Here is a 13,813-nt window from a genome sequence, read left to right as displayed (position 1 = left end):
GAACCTTCCTAAAGGAGTGAAATGACCCGGAAGTCCCTCAGTGGCAGCCATGATAAGTGCCGTTCGAATTCTCTAGAATGATGAGAATGATAGGAAAGGAGGTTTCAAACTTCCTTTATAACCTCCTTTAGTTTAGGAACCACTGGACTTCCCTAACCGACAGGAGAAGCGAAAATGCTGACCCACAATGCCTTGCAGCCGCAGCATTTGCCGTCACTCAACAGTCGGCCGTTCACGGAAACAACCGATTATGACCGAGAAATGATATCATGAAAGTTACGGTGCTTATTAAGCTTTTTAAAACATAGGTGGTAAGTTGCCAAAGTGCTTTGTTTTGAACGTTCATCAGTATTATACTCAAAAAGAGAAATATGAACGTTAGTTTTTACTGAAATTATCAAATAAAGTCAACATTTTAGTCTTTACTGAGCTGTGTGGGGTTTGTTCAACTTCTAAAAGATGTTTGAATGGTGATATACACAGTGATAGATGGTAAGGACCAGCGCCATATAGATAGAAGAGTTACGACACCGGAAGTCCAAAAACGGTTATCGTCACGTGGTTCATGTAGACGAGGATCGTTCCCCGGAAGTTCATGGCGGGCAATGTGAATGCATTGATAACAGGAGATAGAACTACGATTTTTGTTAATTATTAGTGAATAAAGGTTTTGATTTGCAATATTTATTCAACAAATCGATATGTGTATGTATTTACATCAATATGTTTTAAAAAATAAAATCGAATTTGCTAATATTAAGTGATAATATTAGGATTAGTGTGAACAACTAGTTTACATGTTACTAACAGTGCCTTGTTAAAGAGCCTGTTGCTGTTTATTTATAGCTTTGAATTCTTTCAAACCAATATTATCTTCTTAAACTTGTATGGTAGTCAGGAGGATCACTTTCTAATGTTTATTGATACATTTAGAGGGAGGGGATCTAAAGTAATGCTTTAAAATTCAGATTGGATTCATTTCTACCATTTTCTTAAATTCATGGTAGTTTCAGTAATCCCCTGGTAATTGAGGACACAAGTTATCTAAATGACTAATGTCATCTTTATGGCTTTCAGAAAGGACAGGAGACCGACAGGTGACTATCAAAGGACTAGCAGCAGCAGCAGGACTAGCAGCATATGATGATAATGATGATGTTAAATGTGTTGTTTTAGGAACATCCATTGCAAATACATGGAATTCAATAAACATTGAATAGCATATCATGCAGTTTGTCGGTGCCTTTTCCTCCGTGTTGTCCTGGTTTGCTGTGCTGCCTCCTAGTAGCCACCATGGTTTGATGTGCTGCCTGGGGATGCTCAAATTGCTCAGAGAAAGGAGTACGAATGTACGGCTTCCCCACTGACACAGAGCAGAGGAAAAAATGGCTGGCTCAAGTCAGCAGGAGCAATTTCACGACCAACAGCAACAAAATATGTGATGTAATTATATACAAACACTGCATTTGCACTTTTTCACAAAACGAAAACCACACCATTGGGAAAGCTTAATGTTTTGTTTAATACAAAAAAACAGGGAAAGGCTTGAAAAAACACTGAGAGTTGAGACTCAGGGTGCAGGGTGAGGGTCTCAGTGCAGGTATTCAGGCTCCATTGAATCCCCCTCTGGTTCTTGTGCTGAAAGAGGGAGTAACAGACAGGAGAAAGGGTTATACACACACAGCACACCTATTGGATGGGAAATGCCTTGGGGAGATAAGGTGTTTACTTATATAAAACAGTAGTATTAAACGTACTTTGTGTTTTCACTCTCACTTAAGTGCCTCTCCCTTTGCCATCAATCCAGAATCAGCTGAGCTGCAACATTATACAGACAGGTAATAATCAACAGAATCACAAGGACACAATATGGCTCTGCTAAAAAACACTCACTCTTACACGCACCAAAGTTATATTTATCTAATATTTAACTCCCTCCACCCCCGCATACAATCCCGTTTAGAAGCCCCTCTTCTCTAATTCAACATGTTGGACGAAATTACATTAAGAGAACGGAATTTACAATTAAAAGGCTGTTCAACGTGTGTTGCTAACTTGCTTCGGTATGCTAGCTTAATCTGTTATCTGTAAACGTTCCTTAAATCTACTAATTTAGGGATAATCCACTGACATCCTTTAATACACATGTTCATTTGAATCAGATGTACTGATAATATCCGCAATATAAATCTTTAAACTTCTTCTTACCTTTAAAAGTCCGTCACGAACGGTGTATTATGCTGCAACTCCACAGCTCTGCCAGCCTTGGCGCTAACTTCCGGGGAACGATTGAGAGGCTCCACGATCCGCCATTGCTGTAAAAAAGTGGTCCATTGGAGTGAACGGAGATGTCGTAACTCTTCTATTAAATAGCTCTGGTAAGGACTAACGTTTATAATAAATACATCTGTATTGATTTTAAGACCTTTAGTTCATACAATCATACGTATTGGGATCATTGGTATTAATGTGGACCAGAGGGAGAGGGTGACGAGCATAAGTTTCACTTTCCTTTTTTATTTCAATTCCAACTTTGGTCATGAAGAATCTGTTTCTCTGTTGTCCACGTTCATAAAGCAAAGCAGCAGCATCAGAGCACGGTGCAGAGTCTCCAGATGAGTTCACAGTAGTCCCTCGTTCTTAATTAAACATCCATGTTGTCGTCCGCTGTATAGAAAACTGTGGTTTCCATAGTTTCCCCACAGCAGCAGACGCACACAATGACGTCCGCTGGCGCATCATAAACACGTCGGATAGTGAAAGTGCATTCGGATTCTCTAAAGTACCGCAGTCTCTTCTCCTAAGTCCTTTTGAATTCTCCTATCCACTATCCCTTAACCCTGTGACGTTTCACTCAGAGGTCAAGGAATAGACGATAGGGTTAGAATTTAGGAGCTGATTTTTAAACTATCCGACTGCAGCCAGTGTATCCTCGGTTATAGCTCCTCCAGAGAGCCTCCTCGACGCTCGATCCTCGGTCCTCGAAGTGCATTTAGAGAAATGAGATGTCCTTCAACATGGCGCGCTGAAATTCATTTCCGGGTCACTACCGGAGGACCGAGGAGTCGAGGACGGGGATTTGATGAAATGAGAAAGGGCCCGGCAGTCCCCTTCCATCACTCGAATCACTTCACCACCAACGAACTGTCACAAGGGCAAAGAAAATCATTTCTGACCCCTCCCACCCAGGTCACCATGTCTTCCAACTTCTGCCCTCAGGGAGGCGCTACAGGTCACTGTCCGCCAAAACCGCTCGCTTCAAAAACAGCTTCTTCCCCTTTGCAATACGGACACTAAATGGACTCTAAATAACCCCAATGAACAATAACAATCCACCACACCGTGAACTTTATGATATGTCTTTGCCCTGTGCTGTGTGTTGTACTTTTTATTGTATGTTGAATTGTATGGAACAAGCTGTAATACTCTGCACTGAACACGCATTCCACCAGCCTGGCTGTGTGGTCATTAAAGATTCTAATCTAATCTAAATAACTTCCATTTATTCCAAGTAATTTAAAGGGAAACTCCTGAAACGTTGTATTACAAGTTGAAGGACTTTGATCAATACTACATTTCCCATGATGCTCAATAACTTACATTTGTTGTAGGGTTTGTTTTGGACGAACAAAACGCAATTAAAAATAATTGCATTAAAGTTAGATAGAAGCTCATTTGCATCTGTAGTCCCCAGGCGTTCAGATAGGAAACAAACAACAACAAATACACGTCATAAAACAACAAATTAGCTGTTTCTGTTGACTGATTGGATTAGACAAAATACAAACTACCTTTAGGGCATATTAAGAAGCTATTGAAAGGGAAACTATTGGGTTTGTGAAAGTTGTTTCATCCTATATTTTTTTATTTGATTCGCTCTGCTTTGTAAACAAGTCGCATCTCTATGCATTTCATTCTGAAAAAATCTTATCTCAAAGCTCCACTTACTGTCGTTTTGAGGCTTTCAAACACATCTTGAAGTGTGCTACCGCCAATGGAGCGTACTCTGTCATGACCTTAATGAGAGTTAAAGTAATGACAGTTAATAATCTTTATAATATACAGTGAAGTGTGTTCTGTTGTTAGACATTAAAGGTGGGGTAGGCAAGTTTGAGAAACCGGCTCGAGTGCGCGAGAATTTGAAAATACACAACCGGCGAAAATCTGCCACTTCCTCACAGAGCCCCTCCTCCAACACACACGAACGCGCACATGACCAATGAGGGCACGAGATAAATTTGCGTCCCGATGGAAGGCTGACAGGCAGGTAGGCCATCCAATCGATTGGTTGTACTTTTTACAGTATTACGGCTTCTACAGATGACATTTTTTTATGGATTTTTTGTCAAAGCACTTCAGATATTCATTGCTATCGGGATGTTAAGAGCATTCCATGGAATATAACAAAAAGTGTATCTCGAGCCGGTTTCTGAAACGTACCTACCCCACCTTTAATACAGTGGGTGTTAGAATGAACTATGTACACTAGAGGGAGTACCAGCTTTTATTTTGTACCCCCCATTCACACACACTTAATCATCCTGGCTCTACATCCTTTCGTGTGGAGATGCTGCAATCAAAAAGCTGTTTATTACACAATGTTCTACCATGTCTCTGTCTTATATACTCACATTAGGTTGTTCTGTGCAGCCTGTGGAATTCAGACGGTGTCCTGCATGAAAGGGAAGCTCTGGTTCACTTCCTGGTGATGTTGGAGGGAGATGTTCACAGTGCGGAGGCAGGAGGTGTGAAAGTCCTGTCACAGCATCAGCATGGCCTCCTTCTCCTGCAGAAATGTGTTCTGTCCAACTTCATTTCTGTCTCGGCTCTTTCCCAGATTCCCCCGTTGATTGTGCATTCTGTGCATGTGTGCCAGTAAAAACTTGTTTATTCGAGAGAGCCATCTCTTCAGGTCAATATACAACAACACTCTCGTCTAACACTTGGAGAAAATTGTCAATTTGGAAAGCCGACAGTTCTGATTGCTCAGCCGGAACAGACAGACTACAGGGATCTTCCATTTTCCCTTTTCCCTTTTCTTCCATCTCCTTCTCCTCCTTGCTTTCTTTGGGTCTTTTGTGATGTATCTGTGGAGGTGTTTATCTATCACATCAACATGGTATTCTGACATGTTCCCAGTATTCCCTACACCCCTTATGTAATTTACTCTCAACAGAACAACGTCCCCAACAAACTGACCTGGTAAAGAAAATACTTTACATAATACTTCATATAAACTGTGACTTTTCTCAATGTGCTACTTTAAAGCAGGTGTCAAACTCAATTTAATCCCGGGCCACATCAGCATTGGTTGCACTCAAAGGGCCGGTTGTAATTTTAATGATATATACAGTGGGGCAAACAAGTATTTAGTCAGCCACCACTTGTGCAAGTTCTCCCACTTAAAAAGATCATGAGAGGCCTGTAATTTTCATCCTAGGTACACTTCAACTATGAGAGACAGAATGGGGGGAAAGAACCCAGGAAATCACATTGTAGGATTTTTAATGAATTAATTGGTAAATTCCTCGGTAAAATAAGTATTTGGTCACCTACAAACAAACAAACAAGATTGCTGGCTCTCACAGACCTGTAACTTCTTCTTTCAGAGCCTCCTCTGTCCTCCACTTGTTAACTGTATTAATGGCACCTGTTTGATCTTGTTATCAGTATAAAGACACCTGTCCACAACCTCAAACAGTCACACTCCAAACTCCACTATGGCCAAGACCAAAGAGCTGTCAAAGGACACCAGAAACTAAATGGTAGACCTGCACCAGGCTGGGAAGACTGAATCTGCAATAGGTAAGCAGCTTGGTGTGAAGAAATCAACTGTGAGAGCAATTATTAGAAAATGGAAGACATACAAGACCACTGATAATCTCCCTCGATCTGGGGCTCCACGCAAGATCTCACCCCGTGGGGTCAAAATGATCACAAGAACGGTGAGCAAAGATCCCAGAACCACACGGGGGGACCGAGTCAATGACCTGCAGAGAGCTGGGACCAAAGTAACAAAGGCTACCATCAGTAACACACTACGCCGCCAGGGACTCAAATCCTGCAGTGCCAGACGTGTCCCCCTGCTTAAGCCAGTACATGTCCAGGCCCGTCTGAAGTTTGCTAGAGAGCATTTAGATGATCCAGAAGAGGATTGGGAGAATGTCATATGGTCAGAAGAAACCAAAATAGAACTTGGTAAAAACTCAACTAGACGTGTTTGGAGGAGAAAGAATGCTGAGTTGCATCCAAAGAACACCTACTGTGAAACATGGGGGTGGAAACATCGTGCTTTGGGGCTGTTTTTCTGCAAAGGGACCAGGACGACTGATCCGTGTAAAAGGAAAGAATGAATGGGGCCATGTATCGAGAGATTTTGAGTGACAACCTCCTTCCATCAGCAAGGGCATTGAAGATGAAACGTGGCTGGGTCTTTCAGCATGACAATGATCCCAAACACACCGCCCGGGCAACAAAGGAGTGGCTTCGTAAGAAGTATTTCAAGGTCCTGGAGTGGCCTAGCCAGTCTCCAGATCTCAACCCCATAGAAAATCTTTGAAGGGAGTTGAAAGTCCGTGTTGCCCAGCAACAGCCCCAAAACATCACTGCTCTAGAGGAGATCTGCATGGAGGAACGGGCCAAAGTACCAGCAACAGTGAAAACCTTGTGAAGACTTACAGAAAACGTTTGACCTCTGTCATTGCCAACAAAGGGTATATAACAAAGTATTGAGATGAACTTTTGTTATTGACCAAATTTCCACCATAATTTGCAAATAAATTCTTTAAAAATCAGACAATGTGATTTTCTGGATTTTTTTTTATTCTCATTCTGTCTCTCATAGTTGAGGTATACCTAGGATGACAATTACAGGCCTCTCATCTTTTTAAGTGGGAGAACTTGCACAATTGGTGGCTGACTAAATACTTTTTTGCCCCACTGTAAATATACATATGTAAAATATATATTAAATAATGTATTATATTACATTGTTGGCCCTGCATTGGATTATTATCAGTTCTGGTAATATCTTCCTAAATAACTACGTCTGAAAGCAGAAGTCGAGAGCAAATAATTGAAAGTAAATATTCAACAATTACACCAATTGTATTGTATAATATATTTTTTACAAGCTCTTGCGGGCCACATACAATTAGGTCGTGGGCCAGATTTGGCCCCCGGGCCTTGAGTTTGACACCCCTGCTTTAAAGTAATCAGTGAGTGACTCTGTTAAAGCTAGTTAAACTTATAGTTTAAGAATATCTTTTAAAAAATAGTCTAAATGAGGGAACCAAAGTTATGTTTTGTGTAATTTCTAGGCCTTAGCTATTCATGATTTATTTCAAATGTGTGTTTTCTCTACATGTGTTTTGAACCCTCACTCAAACCAGAGAAACAGCTGCCCTCACTCACACACACCCACACACACATCTGCACACACACATCTGCACACACACACCCACCCACCCACCCACCCACCCACCCACCCACACACACACACACACACACACACACACACACACACACACACACACACACACACACACACACACACACACACACACACACACACACACACACACACACACACACACACACACACACACACACACACACACACACACACACACACACACACACACACACACACACACACACACACACACACACACACACACACACACACATACACACACACACACACACACAAAGCCTCGGGGCTCCAGGTCACACAGAGTTGACAGTGACGACTTCCAATAGCTACCAATACGATTATACTTTGAGTATTCCTTCTGGGTTCTGGGGTATTTTTAGCATTACTGTTGGCGTTTGCATTCTACAGTAATAACCTTTTGCTATTTGAATGCTTCTTTTATATTACAGTACATATTGCTGTACATTTCCACAGCAGCAGGTTTCATTCTTCGCTGTTTGACCTGCTGATACAAAGCAACAACTGTCATATCCCATCATGCATCAGCCATACCTCGAAGACATGAATGGGAGCTGAAGAATAGTTCGCCAGCCGTTCTGTCCTCTCGCCGTTCCCCATTATATCTCTGTGAATGTCATTAGAGAACAGGTTGGTTCATTTTCCTGGGACTCATCCTCTTTTACACGACCTTCTACCACTGTGTTAAGGTGACATAGATAACACAGTGTGTGTGTGTGTGTGTGTGTGTGTGTGTGTGTGTGTGTGTGTGTGTGTGTGTGTGTGTGTGTGTGTGTGTGTGTGTGTGTGTGTGTGTGTGTGTGTGTGTGTGTGTGTGTGTGTGTGTGTGTGTGTGTGTGTGTGTGTGTGTGTGTGTGTGTGTGTGTGTTGTGAACCCAGTAACAGACAGCTGACATTTAATGGCATTTCTGGCAGCAGGTGTGTTTTAGAGAATCTTAACAAAAGGATTATTTTTTGTGGTTTCTTTCCATCCCTCTCTGTTCACACAGTGCCTTTTTATACATCGTTTTAAACAATGCTGCAACATCACGTAACACAACTTTACACAACACAACTTTGCCCCCCGTCTCTGGAACTCTCTCCCACAAGACATCCGCAATATGGACTCACTCCCAACCTTCAAATCCAGCCTGAAAACACACCTTTTTAAACTGGCGTATTCCATTTCTTAATCTCTGCTAAACTAATTGTTGCTTTGAAGTCTCTGTTTTTTAAGTCTTGTATTGCTGTGTGCTCTTCTTTGTTGATTGTTTTTAATTATGCTCTGTAAGGTGTCCTTGAGAGCTTTGAAAGGCGCCCATAAATAAAATGCATTATTATTATTATGTCTGGTCCTTGTAGGAAGCAAATTTGAAAATAAAAAACGAGCATTGTTGTCCGGGACGTCTCCTTTGTTCACAGTTTGCTTTAACAAGAGTCTTGAGGATAGATGTGCGGCATTAATTGGATATTTGCATTCATGGGATTTTAATTAGGCTAATTAGGCCAGAAGAGTCTTGCAGTTTGGCCCAGAAACTGAACAAGGTGTGACAATGACTCTCCCAGGTTTGATCTGACCAACTGTGAGGCTTTATGTTGCTATTTTGGTGATGATATGGTAGGGCTGCTCGATTATGGCAAAAATCATAATCTCGATTATTTGGGTCAATAATTGATATCACGATTATTAAAAACGATTATCCATTTACTTTGAAAATATCAATTTATTGGAGAAAAAAATGTGAACAGTATGTTTTTAACAGTTGATTACCCTGAACTTTAAGTAGAATTCAACTGAAAAACCAATTTTAAAAAAGTAATTAAAAAAACAAAAAAGTAATAATAATAATACAAAAATAATCGTTTTATTTCGATGACGTTGTTTTCGTAATCATTGCAAGCCATAATTGTAATTGCGATTAAAATACGATTAATTGAGCAGCCCTATGATATGGTGATTGGTTTTAGAAATAACAATAAACATGTTACTGATATACTTACCATTTCCTGCTTTATGTTTAGCTCGAAAATCAAAGCATGTACTATAAACTTGAAAATGAACATTCCTCATGTATTTTGTAAAACAGATATTTTATTTTGTCCATCTTGTGATTGGAAAGTAACTATGTGGCAAATCGTGTCATGTGCTTGTCGACCCCTGTGACTATTAGGAATAAAGTATATCACGGAGCAACATGAGACAAAATATGAAAGGTTGACTCTTAAAGAAAGTATGTAAACAAAAAGGAGGCACTCACGAAGAGGTCAGGTCTGAAAGCAGTCGGCTCGTCTCGGATGTGTTTTCGCTTGAAGCCCTCGAGGGCAGGTGATCTCTCTGCAGCTGATTTCTTGATTTTGCAGCGGGGTTATTTCTCTCTGCTCCGCTCCTCTGCATAACCCGACTCCTCCGCACATCTGGACAGCTTTGCTCTCTAGCTAAATATTTTTGAATTGTTAGACACCCGTACCATCCGCTGGCACTTCTTTGAGGCGCTTAGCAGACACTTTCTCTGTCACCTGTGTGTGAAAACTTTGCCTGGTTCCTTCTGCAGTCACACAACATGTTTGTTTGACACTACATAGGTGAGTGCATAGAGACATGGCTGTTGTTTAATGACCTACACACATACTGTAGTGACCATCCAGACACACATGTAACACAGTTTACAGGAAAGTAGAAAAAAGGCTATTCATGTATTATTTAACATTTCAAAAGTGTACAATTAGTCCACAATCCAGACTCCTCACACTCTCAATTACCAGCAGCTGTTTCTCTCCCCACTCTAAACCACACTACCTTTTAGAAGGAGCACAGGATGACATTTCCTCTGCCATGGCTCTATAGCTGCCCTTCTCCTGCCTGCGGTTCATCAACATCAAGCTCACCTGGGACTGACGCAGTTCCTCTTTTTTTTTTGCTCTTTTTTGTATACACATTGAGCCTCAGAATGTCTCTGTGTTAAAGTCCAGACATGCCTGTTGGAAAAGTGCTTGTTGAGATTTCAGAGAGCATTAAGCCTGTGTGATTTCCGTTATTGAGTGAGACGCTGTGGCCGCGTTGAAGATATTTATTCGGCTTCAGACGGTGAAATGGATTGATGGACACATTAGAGGACGGATAAAGAATAGTTTATTAGCACACTTGTATTCAGACGCATGCACAAGAGTCTCGCCGTCAGTCATGAGGCCTGATGGGAGAAGCTGTCTGCGGGCAGGAAATGCCACCGACTCCTCTATTGACTGACAGCAAAAATAGAAGGCCGGATCGACAGGGGTGTGTGTGTGTGTGTGTGTGTGTGTGTGTGTGTGTGTGTGTGTGTGTGTGTGTGTGTGTGTGTGTGTGTGTGTGTGTGTGTGTGTGTGTGTGTGTGTGTGTGTGTGTGTGTGTGTGTGTGTGTGTGTGTTGTTAATGTTTGATGAAAGTGCTGCAGCTCTATCATATTTGTAGGTAATGAAAACGAAACATTATGTCGTCATCATCATCATCATCATTACTTTTTTCTAGTACGAAATACATATCTGCACATGTAATGCTGTTCAACACACGGTGGATAATGAGGGCAATGTTTGTATATATTATTCTGCAGAAGAAGGCAAAGCAAATACAAAAAAAACAAATATATAACACACTACCACTATTAGGAAAGGCAAAACCCCATAAAGCATAATAAGGCCCCTTTAAATGGGTCAATGTCACATTATATATTTGCAGGAAACAGAACAATGAAAACATAGGACTTCAACAAAAGACACACAACACAGTAAAGCAAACATAATGACAAACTGAAACACTCATTGTCAACCATTACCGAGAACGATCAGCACCATGAAGGCACCCAGGTTGTAAAGAGTCCAATGCCGGCTTGGGTAACGTTGCAGTTCATCAGTACTATCACACATGACTGTGTATACATCAGTAGGTTCTGGTTTATTGTACATTTTATTCAGTCGGATAAAGTCTGTCTCAACACTTGGGATTTCTCCCCAACGACCTCATTTGTTCACAGTAATTATTCTAATGTCTCATAATTAACGAGGCCCTGATTTATTGATGTTGAGATGCTACATGTAGCTTCACTGTGATGACTGCTGAGGACTTGGTAATAGAGCTGCAACGATTAGCCTCCTGATCGACGGGAAAATGATGTCGGAGAAGGCCGTTTTCCGTCTCTCAAATATGGAGATTTCACACTTTGTTCTGTTTTATTTCATAATAAAATGTCTGTTTTCAGCTGACAAAGCAAGGTATTCAAAGACTTTGACTTTGAGAAACTGGGATGGATCCGTAGTTGCAACACGTCTTGGTTATGTTAAATAACTTCAAGTTGAAGGACAAAAGGTGACGGCTAAGTCCTAGCTTCCTATCTGGTTGGTGGAGAGACACACACAGTGCCTAACGGAGAGGTTAGAAAAGTGTCATCCAGAGCAGGTAAAGTTAATTTATTTCTGCCCCATATAATTAAGAGTAATTGTGGCGACAGCTGCCGGCACACACCTGGACGATTACCTACTGTGAATGTAAAAGTGGCTGAGTGGCGTCACGACCCCACGGGGGGATCATCTGACAAACCTCTCTGGCTAAAAAGCTTTCTGTATTTATTCAAATCTTTGGGATTTAAGTATGGATTTTCCTTTTAAACATTCACCTGACACACGCTCTCACGCATACGCACCAAATAAATGTTTTGCTCCATTGCCAGTTGCCAAGGTCTTCAAACCCACATACCTAAAAGCACTATGTGTGCTACATTGATCTCTCTGTGGCTGATTCTCTGCTCCAGTCCATGCTTCTTTTTCCATACCCGCAAAGAGGTGGACAGAAACAAAGTGGCACATTCTCAGAAAACTCCAAAGGAAGAGCTTTCTCTGTAAAACCATGGGGCTATGACTGAAAACCACTCTCTAAAAACGGGGGGATAAGAACCACTCGAAAGGACTCGGGTCGGTGTGGTTGTTTTGTGAGAGAAACAACACGCTGACCAACCTGTCCGTCCCAAAACACAGCTTGTTCTTTTCAATTCAGACCCACGGCTTCTATTTCCTAGAACAATGTTCTGTTCCCAGAAGTTTCCCCGGTCATGTTAACTCTCACAGCGAGATCTATCACAGGCTTTAAATCTCAGAAGCAAAGTGCCCTTTTGTTCATTTCCTTTTAGTTTTCCAGCCTTTGCAATTTCTTTGCTGTGTAGAAAAAGCACACGGATTCCAGAGAAGAAGACTGAGATAAACTTGACTTTACAAACCCGGCGATGTCTCTAGAAATGTTTCCCCAGTTCTCATTAGCCAGCTGATGAGATAATAAAATGATTGAATATCCAGATTATTATAGGATATTGGTTTGTCAGCCGGGGAAATCAGATTCATATGAAAAGCAATATTTATGAATTCTGATATTGAAGGCTTCTTTCTAAGGGCGATATTAAACGTGCTGAGGTGCCCTTCAAAATCGTGTATTAATCCACTCCTCCTCTCCTCACCACGCGACGTCTAGTAATATCACTTACACACAGAATAGAATAGCCTCTAGCGCGACCTCTGGGGTTTTAGCCTTTCCAGATGACTCACATGCACAGAAACCTACTGTGTATAAAGGCACGGGCACACCAGGCCGATTATCGGCGTCGGTGGGCGTCAGGCCGACGATGAGCGTCGACACGCCCTACTCAGATTGGTGCGTCCCGCATCGTCGGGTCTTTTCAGCTGGGCCGACGCCTTTTCGGCCGAAAACCAGTCGGCCAAAGGCAGTCGGCAAAATAAATCACTCTGATTGGCTGTTCAGCTAGCGAATCAGTGCATGAGAAGCGAAACGGAAGTGAGGGACCCAAACAAACTATTAAGAAGGCAAATCTGAGATCTCACTTAACTCCAGCTCTCGACTCAGGTTCGGGAAAGCCCAGCGAGCTTCTCGCTGTTGAGTGAAAATGGAACGCACACGCTATTTGTTGTTTGTTTATATCACGCAGTCTGTTCTTCTTCTCTCTGTGTATCACGCAGTCTGTCTTCCGGTTGTTGCCTCTTTTGAATGACGATTACACACTACCGCCACCTGCTGGTAAGGAGAGTTGTTGCCACTCACGCATGCGCAGTTCGTACGTGCAACTTGGCCGTCGGCTGAAGTCTTTGCGGTGTGTTCCAGTGCGACACATGGCCAAAACGCAACAGTCGGGTCCGTCTGTGTCAGTTCTTTGTTGTCAGATTGGTGTGTGCGGGCCTTAAGACACGACTACAGGAAAGGCACAAATAGGGCCCCTTTAAATGCTGGTTTATTACAACACAAACAAAAGACAACGCTGCCTTTTTCCCGGTGAGGACGATCGTTAATACTCGGGGTTTATCTCTGATCCAGATGTGAACGGATGCACTTGTTAAATGTTAACCCGG

General features: G+C 41.9%; 1 long non-coding RNA gene across 1 annotated transcript; it reads right to left on the bottom strand.

Moving 5' to 3' along the window:
- Positions 1–1,549: 1,549 nt before the first annotated feature.
- On the bottom strand, positions 1,550–3,270 carry LOC139435328 (uncharacterized). Its single transcript, XR_011644604.1, has 3 exons — positions 2,209–3,270; positions 1,758–1,818; positions 1,550–1,638 (listed from the first exon to the last, which is right to left on the bottom strand). It is a non-coding gene; the product is annotated as an uncharacterized lncRNA (long non-coding RNA).
- Between the last annotated feature and the right edge of the window lie 10,543 nt (positions 3,271–13,813).

Source organism: Pseudochaenichthys georgianus, chromosome 2 (genome assembly GCF_902827115.2).
Source record: "Pseudochaenichthys georgianus chromosome 2, fPseGeo1.2, whole genome shotgun sequence".
NCBI classification, from domain to species: Eukaryota; Metazoa; Chordata; class Actinopteri; order Perciformes; family Channichthyidae; genus Pseudochaenichthys; species Pseudochaenichthys georgianus.
Note: the sequence above shows the minus strand (reverse complement) of the source record. Positions and strands in the feature narration are given on the sequence as shown.